Source organism: Ciconia boyciana, chromosome 5 (genome assembly GCF_034638445.1).
Source record: "Ciconia boyciana chromosome 5, ASM3463844v1, whole genome shotgun sequence".
Classification (NCBI taxonomy): Eukaryota; Metazoa; Chordata; class Aves; order Ciconiiformes; family Ciconiidae; genus Ciconia; species Ciconia boyciana.
The window spans coordinates 63,567,218-63,582,668 of NC_132938.1; positions in this window are offsets into that span (position 1 = coordinate 63,567,218).

The window sequence follows — 15,451 nt, forward strand, 5'->3', positions numbered from 1 at the left end:
CCTGAGCAGCACAAGGGGATGGGGAATGGGGGTTGTGGTCAGTTCATCACACGTTGTCTCTGCTGCTCCTTCCTCCTCATGTTCTTCCCCTGCTCCAGTGTAGTGTCCCTTCCATGGGATACAGTCCCTCATGAACTTCTCCAATGTGGGTCCTTCCCGTGGGCTGCAATTCTTCAAGAACTGCTCCAGTGTGAGTCCTTTCCACAGGGTGCAGTCCTTCAGGAACTGAGTGCTCCAGTGTGGGTCCCCCACAGGGTCACAGATCCTGCCAGAAAACCTGCTCCAGTGTGGGTTCCTCTCCACAGGGCCACGGGTCCTGCCAGGAGCCTGCTCCAGCATGGGCCTTCCATGGGGTCACAACTTCCTTCAGGGCACATCCACCTGCTCTAGAGTGGGGTCTTCCATGGGGTGCAGGGTGGATACCTACTCCACTATCGTCCTCCATGGGCTGCAAGGGGGACAACCTGTGTCACCACAGTCTTCACCACAGGCTGCAGGGGAATCTCTGCTCTGGCACCTGGAGTACCTCCTTCTTCACTGACTTTGGTGTCTGCAGGGTTGTTTCTCATTCCTCTCTCCCAGCTGCTGTTGCACAGTGGTTTTTACACTTTCTTAAATGTGTTAGCACAGAGGTGCTACCAATGTCACTGATAGGCTCAGCTTTGGCCAGCAGCAGGTCTGTCTTGGAGCCTCCTGGAACTGTCTCTGTTGGACATGGGGGCAGCTCCTGGTGTCTTCTCACAGAAGCCACCACTGCAGCCCCCTCCTGATACAAAAACCTTGTCATGTAAACCTAGTACAGCTCTTCAACTAAAAACATTCCCAAGAGACACCACAGCAAAATTTCCCAGAATTCAGATTTTACAGTAGAGATTAATGAAAACAGAACCTTTGCCCCATCCAGGGAAGAGGAAAGAGGAAGAAAGGTCGCCTTAAACTTTATTTTGTGTAGTTATAGACACACAGGAGAGCACAAGGAAAGGCAAAGCTGGCACAAATATGTCATTCTGCCTCTGGCAGAGGTACAGGAGGTATCAAACAGTGGTGTGAATACTGATTGCCTGAAGTGAAGGAAAAGGGAGGACAAAGAAATTAACAACATGGAATAGGAGAGGGATGACAAACTATGAAGCAAATGAGTATATAGTAACCTTGGAAGATGCAGGGCAGAACTCAGTGAGTCCAATTCTTCTTGCATCTACTTTTCTAAACGCCAACACAGCAGCACAGAGTCAAGCGCAGAACATCCCTTAGTTGAAATACTTAACAACAAACCAAATCAAAATGCTGTCAAATATCAGAGACCTGTAACCCTGTTGGCTGATACTTCATTATTGCTTTCTTTTCCTCAAGATTTTAATTATTTGCTAATTCCTCCCGGGAAATCTGTGTCCTACTTTTCTAAGGAAACACAGGACTTCATAATTACATAAAACCCTGACTACTTCATGGTTAAAGAAGCAAACCTCACAAAAAACCTCTGTGAAGTTTAAAATGGTAAACAAGTAGGAGCTAACAGCATAAAGATTAAGAGGAGGGATTTATTATTCAGAGCATTAATAAAAATGAACACAAAATAGAACGTAAAATGCTTTTACATCATTTTGGGTCCACTATAAATTTATTTAATTTAGAAGGGTGCGTTCCTACTCAGACTGGGAGACAGGACACTTCTCCACAGACTATTGTGGATTTTCATTTAAATTCTGTCATGCTTTTATATGCCTTCCTCTACCGGCTGGGTTTTTATAAGGAAAACAAAAGTAATAGAAAAGTTTGTAAACTGCTTTGTAAATGCAGGCATCTGCCATTCGTTACACAGTGGACCCTTTCCATTGGCCAAAGCAAGGTCAAAGTAACACAAAGACACATGTCAGCCTGTTTGCTTTCCAAACAAGCACCCTAATGAGCAGCAGCTGTGTGTTGTTCAAATTGATCTGTCCTTTGAAGCCTATAGTATCTTAATTTGTCATTTAGTATTGTATCTTAATTTGTCATTTAGTATCACCTCTCATCTTACTTCCTCCTAGCTTCACCAAGGGCAGCTAGAGGGAGGAAACAAGTTATGCCTCTTTCATTCCCACATTTATTTTATTTTGTGGGCATTCTTCAGTCACCATTCACTTCAGGATTACTCCACATTTCCTTTTGTTATCCAATACCTGTAATTTTAGTACGGGACAGATTACTTTGTATGCCAGTCTGATCTTTAACACATTTCCTTGTTGTCTTGCATGAGTCAAAGATGGACTTTACAAAGAAAGGTCTGCAATTCCATATTGCAAGAATATTTCTGTCCTAAGCCAGGGGGAAGAGTGGACAGAGAAAGACTGAGGGGGGGGGAAGACACAGGGAGAACAGCTGCCTTGCTGCATTTTTTTTTCCTTAAGCCATGCTGAGGGAAATAGCCAGTGGATACAGAATGTTCTCTTCTCATCTCTGAGCAGACCAAGAGGTTTTGGAAGCATCCGCTTTGATTTTGAAGGTTAACAGATCTGGCCTCCCAGGAATGGTCTGTGAAGGACAGCCAGGCATATCATGCAGAGGTTCTTTCTGGAGAGACACTGCTCATGCCATCAAAATTACCATGGGCAGTCTCTCAAAATTCCCACACTTGGTGCTCACAATTTATTCTTGTTTATCTCATTCCCAGGTACTACAAGAAGCAAGCTATTCAGAGACAGGCAGGTGGCCTGACTATTCCAAACAGGTCATGAAGCTGCATTTCTGTGCTTTGCAGAAGCTGCAAGATGTCTTCAGTGTGAGGATCACTCCAAAAATATCTCCCCAGCAGCTAGCCAGACATGTAAGTGGCCAGCTTTATTTACACAAAATAATTTAATTTTACAGTCTGTCATGGTTTAACCCCAGCCAGCAACTAAGCACCATGCAGCTTCTCGCTCACCCTCGCCCCCCCGGTGGGATGGGGGAGAGAATCTGAAGAGCAAAAGTAAGAAAACTTGTGGGTTGAGAAAAGTAAGAAAAGTAAGAGAACTTGTGGTTAAGAACAGTTTAATAATTGAAATAAAATATAATAATAATAATAATAATAATAATAATAATAATAATAATAATAACAGCAATGTAATAATAATAATAACAACAATAACAATAATAATAATACAATGTAATGAAAAGAAAAACAATGAGAGAGAGAGAGAGAGAGAGAAACAAAACCCAGGGAAAAAACCCAAAGTGATGCAACTGCTCACCAGCCACTGACCGACACACAGCCAGTCCCTGAGTACCAGTCGCTGCCCCCCAGCCAACTCACCCCAGTTTATATACTGAGCACGACATCATATGGTATGGAATATCCTTTTGGCCAGTTTGGGTCAGCTGGCTATGCTCCCTCCCAACTTCTTGTGCACCTCCTCACTGGCAGAGTATGGGAAGCTGAAAAGCCCTTGACTTACTATAAGCAGAGCTTAGCAACAACTAGAACATCAGTGTGTTATCACATCATTCTCATGCCAAATCCAAAACACAGCACTATACTAGCTACTAGGAAGAAAATTAACTCTATCCCAGCTGAAACCAGGACACAGTCTAACCATAAAGAGACTAAAAGCAGAAAGAATCTCTAAGGACCTTCAATTTTGATAGCACTCTTAGTGGCAAAGTGTTGGGATGACTTTTTTTTTTTAATAGACATTTACAAAAATTAGAACTCCAGCTATTCACAAAGCTGGTTAAAAAAAAATACATCTGTTTCCTAAGCAAGAAAAAACTGTTTATGAAGAGATCAGACACAGCTCTTCTGGAATATAAGAGGTCTTTCCTGAGGTGGCATTCACATTCCAAGCAAGAACTACTCATTACTCCAAATTTTAAAAAGGCATTTTTTTTTAAATGGCAATATACAAATTCACTTGCTGACACTGTAAAATGAACAGCTCAGAAGGGATAAGACAGGCTGCAGACTGGGTCACAGCTGTACGTGCAAGGAGAAAACCAGTGAAAGCCTTGTTATATATTGATCCAAATTAGTTAAATTAAACCATAAAACAAGACCATTATCTAATAAAAATCTTTCAGAGAGGCTGCAGCTGAGCTTTCAGAAATGAAACCATTCTCAGTATTAGGTAAGAGACACCCATATTGACAGCTATAATGGGAGCCTCCATCCAAGCCAGGATGATAACTCTGCAATGTCACATAGGCAGTGGGACAGCACAGAGCCTACCATGCACATCCATGGGAACATGGTCCTCTCCTGCTTACTCAAGCCAGCTCTGGTGTGGTCTGAGGCTCAGGGAGGGTCCCACATCTCTTGGTCACCTTCCTCTGGTGACCAGGTGCCACTTCGCTGGTTCTAACTCAAGCTTCCTCAGCAGCTCTCAAACTTTTCCTACTCCTGGGTAAGTGCTACCACCTCAAGGTGGGAGGAGACATATAAAGATGGACAGGATTGAAGTCCAGCAACACTGCAGGTAAGAGATGCTATGAGCATGCTTTAAAGCACACCATCAAACAGCCCCCAGATGCACGTGCACATCCTAAGAATCATCTGGATGGCCCCCCAGGTAGCCTCAGGTGTATGTTTTAAATAAGATACAATGGGTGGGAAACAAATTTGGCCTCAGGACTCCTCAAATACAGCAGGGTAAGAACAAACAGGGATATTATGCTTGTTTTAGGACATGTATTAACCTTGATTTTAGCATGGCTTTGCTAGATTTAAACTAGCCCAAGCACAAAATAGGAACAAAATCCCTTTCCTCTCCTCCCTCAGCCACTCAATTGCTCAGTCCTCTTCCATAGTATCTCTGAAGAGCAGGCAGTTTTTAAGCCTGCATGTACACAACAACCTCTAGTGATCAAAGAGGTAACTACAGATCATATAGGCAACAGCAACTTCTCTTAGTAGCCAGACCACAAGATCTCTTTCTCAGAAGGGAAAACACCAGGACTTCAATATTGTGACAAAAATCCAAAACGTTTGTAGCATTTAGGAAAGAGAAAAAGTGCTGACAGTGCTCACAGTAAAACTCTTGTAATTGCAGTGATTTTAAAAAAAAGTATTTATTCAATAAGTGAACCCTGTGGACCTAGCTATTCCTATTCATGAAGGAATAATAGTCTGAAAACTCCCTGTCTCCATCCAAAGAGATATTTTTTCCCAGCAGGGAAATAGCAGAAGAGAAAGTTGAAAGGCCATAGGTCAGCAAGCACTTTATTACTTCTTAAGAAGAAAAAGAACATGAGCAGATTTCTAAAGAAATCCTTGCTGGGTGCAGGGAATGAGCAGAAACCCCATTTAAGTGCCTTGGTGGGAAGCATACTTTCCAGGGAGCGTGGCCCCAAACATCCCATCAAAGGTGATGCCAAAAATTTGTGACAGAACTGGTAATGAGAGCTTGATTTCCTATTTAATAGGCAGATTTTATCCACTATAACACAGCTTTTGTACAAACTGCTTCTAGTCTCTGTACACACATAGAATGTTAAAAAAAAAAGAATCACAGATTTTTGTGAAGTGTTTTTAGCTTTATAGATGAGAAGGGACTTTTTAAGTGAAAAGCATTGCTCCTAAGCATATTTTTCATCCAGTCTCCTGCTTTGCAAGAGTGCTCTCGAAGTTAGTGGCACAAGCTTCCTGTCCCTGAACTTCAGCTTTTAGATTTCCTTCACTTACTAGAAAAGCAAGTTTCTTGACATGGTTAGGAGGAATTGCACTCTGGACAGCTTCAGGTAGGGTTAATCTCAGCTAAGGGTGGAAGAGAGTCCCAGCTCTGTCTAGCCTACACTCTGGCCAGCTGCTTTATCCCCTTTTTAGCAGTACTCCATGGGCTTACAAAGCCCTGACCCCAGGGAGACAATCACTAGCAGACCCTGGGGATGGCAGGGTACTCAAGATCCCTAAGAAATCCTGAACACTGTTATCATCAGTTCAACCAAAGCCTTTTACAGTTCTCTCAACCATAATACAATTTACACCACTTCACTAAAATTAAATTTTCATCATTTACACAAAGGAAGACAAGAGAGGGGAAAATACTGATAAAAAAAACAAAGCAGCAGAAATCTTGGCAAATTTATAGAGATAAATAACTACAAGTCACCAAATAAAAGTAGTGTCTCAATCCTACTGCTTCATTTGCAACCCTTAAATACCTCAAAAAGATAAACTCATAAATTTCCCCAGAACATACACATTACTGTAAGCAGAGAGTAAAGCAGTCATTTCACAGAAGCATTAACACAGACTCAAAATAAACCTTACACGTCCACAAGTAATTTTAAAATATAAATGTGTGACCAGGTGGGGGGAATAGTTTCAGCATATGTCCAAATAAGCTTTTGGAAAACTCTACAGCCATCTCTGGGCCCAGCAGACATCCTCACCTCATGCATTAATGCAAAAGGCAGCATTTTTGCCATACTTGCCCTCCTTGGGAAGAGGGAAGAGACCACAACACCCCACTCACCAGGCCACAACCACCTGGTGAAAGGAATGCACAATCCTTCATACCAAGGAGCAAGTAAAAACAGGGCAACCTCCTGCAGCCCCTGACAAAAGGCAGGAACAGATGATTCCCCAGAAGACAACGGGGGAAACTCTCCAGCCCCACTCCTTGGGGGTGGATTCCTTAAGTGCACCAACCCCCACTGCGTCTGCGGCATCTGCGGTTGTGAGGTTTTGTCTTAAACAGCTAAGATGTCAAGTACAAGCTCCAGGGAAAAAAATTTTCTGTTATTTTAGACATAGCTCACATCTAACGCAAACATCTGGAGAATAAGACCTTTCCCTACTCTCTCCTCATGGGGGCACAATGAACACTGCACTCTTTAGACAGCTTCCCTTCCCTGTTCTTGACGTCTTGAGGAAACTTTTCCAAGTTTTGATAACTGCCTTTCGGCTCAACATTGAAGGACCGACCATTTGACTTCTTCCATTTTAGAAAATGGGTCTTTACTGGCCAAGCTGCTCTCCACTTGTGACAGCTTATGTGAAAGAATATTACTACAACTATAATAATTTCCCATTTGGGGGCTATAAATCAGATGCATTCCCATTGTAAATATAACATTTTTCAACCTCTTTTCATTCATGCTTGAATATCATTATACAGTAAGGAGAGTCTGTGTGTGGCTTTTAGGCAGCAAGTAAATATTAATATATCGTGCTTTAATATGTAAGCTTGTCAAGGTGCTGCAATGGTAAAGTGATTTATAAAATGAAAAATCAATATGAATAAACTCCAGTGAATACACACACTACTATCTGTAGAAAGGGGTAATGAAAGACCGCCTTTTTGCTGTTTCCTACAGCTACAGTTCTTCTAATAGGAAAACATGTTTTCTATTACAGTCCATCTAATGCCACTGAAATCTGAAATCTGGCATCCCATCAACCCAGAGAACCAAACAAAACCAGCCCTTATTTGCAAATTCACTTTTGCTGGGACTTCACAAGAATTGGGACTGCTACAGAATGAGCATCATGCTAACAAATTGTATTGGGTCATTTAACGCTCAAATGTAGATGCTAATTCTCTGAAGAACAGATTCCAACCAGCTGGCATATTTATATGTTTTTTCATTCAAAATCCCCTTGGAGGTCAATGTATTCAATACACTAAAAAATGGAAGGCTCATTTACAATAATAATATTCAGCTATTAAATATCCACAGTATTGAGGAAGTGGTTGGATCTGGGATTTAATTTTGGATCTGTCTCTGGTTAGAAAGCCATTGCTCTGAGAGAGTAGAAAAATAACTGGCCTCCAATGAAAGCAAGCAGTCTTGGAAAATACATTTCAGAGAGCACAAGGACACAAATTAATGACACAAAAAATGTAACACTCCCCTCCCCCTCAAAAAAACCAAACAAATCCCCCACATTTTAAATGTAGAAGTCAGAACAGTCTTAGAAAAACTGAAAATTTTTTAAATTAGTTTCATCTCTCTTTTCTGTCTCTGCAGATTACCTTATTACACTGGAAAGCAAACCTGGAAAATTCCCAGAATAGAAGATACACCACCATGCCTGCCCTTAATTTCAGCTTCTGTCAATGTAAACTACAATCTGTGTTGCAGTTAAATTTAAAATGAGGGAGAAAAGTAGCCTTAGGATTGTTAGTATGAAAGCTCAGCTGAAGCACTTCTCTCTTTAACCGGAACACACCTAATGAAACTCTGACAGAATCTGAACTATATATCAATGGATTCACCTAACTTCATAGGGACTTTTAATTCTGTTTAGTGGAAAACCCCATTTCTTTCATCACCCTAACTGTTGCAGGTTCTTATTCTTTGTTTCAAGCCATGCAGCTTTTTGTTTTTCAAACATGTCAGCTCACTGGACCAAGAATGGTACTGTAAGTAGAGAGAAACAGTGTGGGAGGAGAAGAGGGAAAGATGAGGTTGTCATAATCTTTGAGATGATTAATTAATAGCAAAAACTAAGCATATGATTGCCTCACCTTGACTTGCAAAGCGTCTATCACAACTCTCCAGGCACATTAAGCAAATTGGAAATACAAACATGTTACAACAGTAAGGACATAAACCTTTCTAACCCACAACCCTTAAGCAGAGTAAATTAACAACCTCTCCTCATCTACAAGAAAAATGACTCTTGAGCACATCCTGAAAGTTAGAAGGCCTGATAGACACTCAGGAAATTGTTTTCAGAGTCCTCCAAGGAATACACTGCACTTCCTTTGATCTCCCTCGCAGACCAGGGGTTATTGACATGTTTCACAGTTTGTCTGAGTAACTGCAGCAAAATGTAGCCATGAAGATAGTGACTTAGATTTAGCACAGCAGAGCCTTGCAGCTACCTGATCACCAGCTTCAACTGTACATCTCTTGGCTATCTTTTTTACCTGCCTTGAAGTTTGTGCTCCATGTATCACTGAGAGGTTCTAATCCCAACTGAGATTTCTGGATGCTATTCTAAGATAAATGAACAACAGCCTATATAAGCAACATCAAAGGCAGCTGCAAATCCAAAATTTAATCCATAACTTAGGAAATTGTGCATTTCTGCACAATGTCCATTCTGCACTCTGACAACTGGGACTGTCCTTTCATTCGCCTGCATTCAGGTTTGACTCCCTTGACAGTCATGTTCCTGATACCAGGCAATTGAACCACTTAGGCTGAAGAGTGAGTGAAAAATGACCCTAAAAATGGATGGCTGGTAAGCAGAAGAATCCAAGGGGACTAAATATTGCCAGTATTACCATGTCATGACCTGTGATCTCCACAACTGACTGCACTGCACAGGGATAGCTACTGAAGCTGGAGTCACAGAATCACAGAATCGTATAGGTTGGAAAAGACCTTTAAGATCATCAAGTCCTACTGTAAACCTAACACTACCAAGTCCACCACTACACCATGTCCTTAAGCACCTCATCCAAACGTCTTTTAAATACTTCCAGGGATGGCGACTCAACCACTTCCCTGGGCAGCCTGTTCCAATGCTTGATAACCCTTTCAGTGAAGTAAAATTTCCTAATATCCAGTCTAAACGTCCCCTGGGCTCAACTTGAGGCCATTTCCTCTTGTCCTATCACTAGTTACCTGGGAGAAGAGACCGACACCCACCTCTCTACAACCTCCTTTCAGGTAGTTGTAAAGAGCAATAAGGTCTCCCCTCAGCCTCCGCTTCTCCAGGCTAAACAACCCCAGTTCCCTCAGCCACTCCTCATAAAACTTGTGCTCTAGACCCTTCACCAGCTTTGTTGCCCTTCTCTGGACATGCTCCAGCACCTCAATGTCTTTCTTGTAGTGAGGGGCCCAAAACTGAACACAGTATTCGAGGTGCGGCTTCACTAGTGCCAAGTACAGGGGGACGATCACTTCCCTAGTCCTGCTGGCCACACTATGCCTCATACAAGCCAGGATAAAAGCCATTGGCCTTCTTGGCCACCTGGGCACACTGCTAGCTCATATTCAGGCGTCTGTCAACCAGCACTCCCAGGTCCTCTTCTGCCGGGCAGCTTTCCAGCCACTTTTCCCCAAGCCTGTCGCATTCCACTTAGCCTTGTTGAACCTCATACAACTGGCCTCAGCCCATTGATCCAGCCTGTCCAGGTCCCTCTGTAGAGCCTTCCTACCCTCAAGCAGATCAACACTCCTGCACAATTTGGTGTCATCTGCAAACTTACTGAGGGTGCACTCAATCCCTTCATCCAGATCATTGATAAAGATATTAAACAGAACTGGCCCCAACACAGAGCCCTGGGGGACACCACTTGTGACTGGCCGCCAACTGGAATAAACTCCCTTCACCATAACTCTTTGGGCCCGGCCACCCAGCCAGTTCTTTACCCAGAGAAGCATATGCCCATCCAAGCCATGAGCAGCCAGTTTCTCCAGGAGAATGCTGTGGGAAATGGTGTCAAAGGCTTTACTGAAGTCTAGATAGACCAACATCCACAGCCTTTCCCTCATCCACTAGGTGGGTGACCTTATCATAGAAGGAGATCAGGTTGGTCAAGCAGGACCTGCCTTTCCTAAACCCCTTCCTAAACCCTAAGCAGGCTGGGCTTGTTCCCTTGGTTATGCTCTACGTGCCATGTGATGGCACTCAAGATGATCTGTTCCATCAGCTTCCCTGGTACTGAGGTCAGGCTGACAGGCCTGTACTTCCCTGGATCCTCCTTCTGACCCTTCTTGTACATCGGTGTCACATTTGCTAATCTCCAGTCAGCTGGGACCTCCCCAGTTAGCCAGGACTGCTGGTAAATGATGGAAAGGGGCTTGGTGAGCACATCTGCCAGTTCCTTCAGTACTCTTGGGTGGATCTCATCAGGCCCCATAGACTTGTGAATGTCTAAGTGGTGTAGCAGGTCACTAACCATTTCCCCCTGGATTGTGGGGGCTCCATTCTGGTCCCCGTCCCTATCTTCTGACTCGGGAGGCTGGGTACCCAGAGAACAATTGGCCCTACTATTAAAGAGTGAGGCAAAGAAGGTGTTAAGTACCTCAGCCTTTTCCTCATCCTTTGTTACTGTGTTCCCTCCCCCATCTAACAGAGGCTGGAGATTCTCCTTAGCTCTCCTTTTGCTGTTAATGTATTTGAAGAAGTATTTTTTATTGTCTTTTACGGCAGTAGCCAGATTGAGCTCTAGCTCAGCTTTGGCCCTTCTAATTTTCTCCCTGCACAGCCTTGCTACACCTTTGTAGTCCTCCTGAGTTGCCTGCCCCTTCTTCCAGAGGTCACAGACTCTCCTTTTTTTCCTGAGTTCTAGCCAGAGCTCTCTAGTCAGCCAGGCCAGTCTTCTTCCCTGTCAGCTTGTCTTTCAGCACCTGGGGACAGCCTGCTCTTGTGCCTTTAGGACTTCCTCCTTAAAGAATGTCCAGCCTTCCTGGACTCCTTTGCCCTTTAGGGCTGCCTCCCAGGGGACTCTGTCGACCAGTCTCCTAAACAGACCAAAGTCTGCCCTCTGGAAGTCTAAGGTGGCAGTTCTGCTGACCCCCCTTGCCGCTTCTCCACCTATCAAAAACTCTATCATTTCGTGATCACTCTGCCCAAGACGGCCTCCAACCATCACATCACTCACAAGTCCTTCTCTGTTTGTGAACAAGAGGTCCAGTGGGGCACCTTCCCTAGTTGGCTCACTCACCAGCTGTGTTGGGAAGTTATCTGCCACACACTCCAGCAACCTCCTAGACTGCTTCCTCTCTGCTGTATTGTATTTCCAGCAGACATCCAGTAGTTTGAAGTCCCCCACAAGAACAAGGGCTAGCGATGGTGATGCTTCTCCCAGCTGCTTATAGAATAGTTTGTCTGCCTCATCATCCTGGTTGGGTGGTCTGTAACAGACTCCCACCACAATATCTGCCTTGTTAGCCTTCCCCCTGATTCTTACCCATAGACACTCCACCCTATCGTCACCATCATTAAGCTCTAAACTACCCAGACACTTCCTAACGTATAGGGCTACCCCACCACCTCTCCTGCCTTGCCTACCCCTCCTGAAGAGTTTATAGCCATCCATCGCCGCACTCCACTTGTGCGAGTCATCCCACCATGTTTCTTTGATGGCAACCATATCATAGTTTTCCTAATGTACAATGGCTTCCAACTCCTCCTGCTTGTTGCCTATGCTGCGTGCATTGGTGTAGAGGCACTTCAGCTGGGCTGTCGTCCGTGTTTCCTTCATAGAAGAACACCCCTTGTGTGCTTTGAGGGGTTTCACTGGCATTTCCCTCTTGGCTCCTATTACCTCAGTATCCTCTAGCTCAACTCTGCACAACTTCAACTGTGCAGCAGTGTACCCAGCATATCTCAGAGACACAGGCTGAGTGCCCTTGCTAGCACCCACCCCTCTATCTGTGGCATGTCATCCCTCAGCTTCCCTCGGGCAAGCCTGATATTATCCCCCTCCCCCTTTGATTCTAGTTTAAAGCTCTGTTGATGAGCCCTGCAAGCTCCTGAGCAAAGATTCTCTTTCCCCTTTGAGAAAGATGAGTCCCATCAGACGCCATCAAACCTGGTGCTGTGTAGGCCATCCCGTTATCAAAAAAAACAAAATTGTGGTCATGACACCAGCCATGGAGCCACGTGCTAATAGATTGGGTACCTCTGTTCCTCCTAGTGTCACTGCCCACAGCTGGAAGGAGAGAGGAGAAAATAACCTGGGCTCCAGAGTCCCTTACTAGCCATCCCAAGGCCCTGGTAGTCTCTTTTGATTGCCCTAGGACTTTGTGTTGTGGCTTCATCACCTCCCAGATGGAAGAGCAGTAGAGGATAATAGTCTGAGGGCCGTACCAGGCTAGGAAGTATCCTAGTGATATCCTTAACCCGGGTCCCAGGGAGGCAGCAGACTTCCCTAAGAGGAGGGTCCAGCCGGCATATTGGATCCTCAGTTCCCCTTAGAAGGGAGTCGCCCACAACTATAACCCATCTTCTCTTCCTTGTGGAGGTGGTGTTGATATGAGAGGTACGCTTTTCTGACCTAGGCGACACCTCTGGTGCAGATGGACTGTCATCCCCATCATCCATTGACTGGCCTTCTACCTTCAGGGCCTCATACCTGTTGTACAGAGGCACTTGGGAAGGCGAGGTGGGCAAGGAGGGCGTTCACCCGCCACCATGAGCATGGACTTGCCTCTATTCACTCTTTTCCTTTGAGCTGCTGCCTTCAGCCCGGTGCGGGGGCTATACAGGATCCCCTTGATCGTGGGTTCTTACTCATGGCTGCTGCTGCTCCTGTTCCTGTCTCGGGGAGGCAGAGCATGGCACCACCAGTCTATCTCTTTCTCAGCCTCCCTGATGCTCCTTAACTTTTCTACCTCCTCCTGTAGCTCTGCCACCATGCAGAGCAAATAATCCAGCTGGTCGCACCTCACACAGCTGTCCTCACGGCTGCCATCCATGAACAGTGGGAGGCTTTGGCACTCCCTGCAGCCTGAGACCTGGATGGCTGCATGTTTTTGTGGGAGCTCCATCTGGGATTTCATGAGTCCTCGTGAAGAAAAGCTTTTTAGCAGGGTCTAACCAGCTACCCCAGTGAGTGACACACCCTTTGCTCCACCAAAGGCAGCAAGTGGCAATATCGACAAAAATTGTTCCCTCATTCTCTACAGAAATAGAAGTGCTGCGAATGTGTCTGTGTACACCACCAGCGCCCATGCTTGCAACAGAGAAGGCTGCACCATTCCTTCAGTTAGCCACCTCCCACAGTGGCGAAGAGCCGTGGCTCAGCAAGAAGATACTAGAAAACCAAGGGGATTCCTCTATCTAAGCAGGATGGGGAATTAGACCCCTCCATGGCTGCCTCCTGAAGAGTAGCAGGCTGAACTAGGCTAGGCAACAGAGTAGTCAGTGCCTCATGTCATACAGCTTATTGCAGGACAATTCAAAATTAGCCATCCTCTGGCAGGGAACAGGGTGGGCTTTTATTCTTTGGGAAGGGTGTCACTTCATACCAAACCTGTTAATCTTCCAGAATAACGGACAAGAGGAGTTTGCCTGATTAGCAGTTGTTTGAGTTCATGGGTATTTTTAGAGTATTAAAATAATACTATACAGATGTCTTTTTAAGTGCTGAATTGAAAATGACAGTTTTCATGCCATAGCTGTTGGCTACCAGACCTCAGTGTGGGTTCCGCATATTCTAATAGGGGACCTTAGGTATTGCATAGGAAAGGACACTGCTATCTCCTTTTCTCTTTTCTTCTGTAAAGAAACCATCTCTGCCTCCTACCTCTTTCCTCTCTAAAGTGAGGGCTGTGTCTCCTCTTCCCAATCTCCTATGTAAGGGGAAAAAAGCAGGCTGCATCAAACCAGCATCAATACATGCATTGTAGTGTCTTTGACTACAGAACCTCACATCCCAGTTTGCCCAGATGTTGTCAATGAGCTTTGTTTCCATATTGTTTGAAAGTCAGATGTGATTTGCACAGCAATGCTTTTCCCTGCTTGCTCAACAAGTACTGCTCTGTAAACAAGTGTGAAAATGTCAGACTAATATATTAACATTTACATTAGCAATTAAATGGAAAGATTTCACTATTTAAATATATTAAGGGAACTGATTTTAATCCTGATACACACCCACTCTTTCCCTAGCATTTTGGTTTTCAAAAACAGCTTCTTTTTCAAAAAACATTTTGGGGCATGTAACTCACGTCAAGATTAGAGAGTGCCATAACAAATAATCTAGTGTGTCTAGGTCAGAATAAATCTCACACAGGTTCACATCCTGCATAAGCACAGTGTTGTCTGAGGCAGATCCAGCTGAAGAGTGTAAACCAAAGATTACAAAGTTTATTCTCCCCGCAGTACCTGCTCGAAGAAAATGCAGTGCCTTTAAAAATACTATACATCATTATACCACCAGCAAATATGTTTCTACTGACAACAATTTTTGGTAAGATCACAATTTCCCATTCTTTACAGTAAGCTTTCTATTTTAGTCATGGGTACCAGCTAAAACACCTTGCTGTCCTAATCATTCTCCAAGGGCATCCATCAGTTGCGCCTTTCCAAATGAGGAAAGCAGGGTCAAGAATGTGTCTGGCAGCCTTAAACCCATGCCTCTCTTTTTCTAGAAGTAATGTTCCGTTTCTCCAACAAAACTACAAAGGAGATAACCAAAGCACCTCATATATCAGCAAGAAGCACAAAGGGTACTGATTTTATTTTTTATTCCAGTTGGAGGCATTTTTTACATCCTGAATCTGCCACTTCTATTACTGGAATCTATGCTGACTGCTTTGTCTTCTCCATGGCAGAATGGGAGGATTATCAGTTTTCCTCAGAGCCTGAGTATTCGGCAGCATAGGCAAACCCCACAAATACATATACTTATTCTGCTTCTCTGTAAGAACTCCTCCTGTGGAGAACATAGCCTTCACAACAGTGCAATAATAGGTTGGAAGAAGAACTGACAGCTGAGAAGGTCTTCAGCTGCTTGACCAGTGCAACAGGATTATTTCTCTCAAATCCCGGTAGAAGATGTTGTTCTGAGAGTCTAACAGTTGG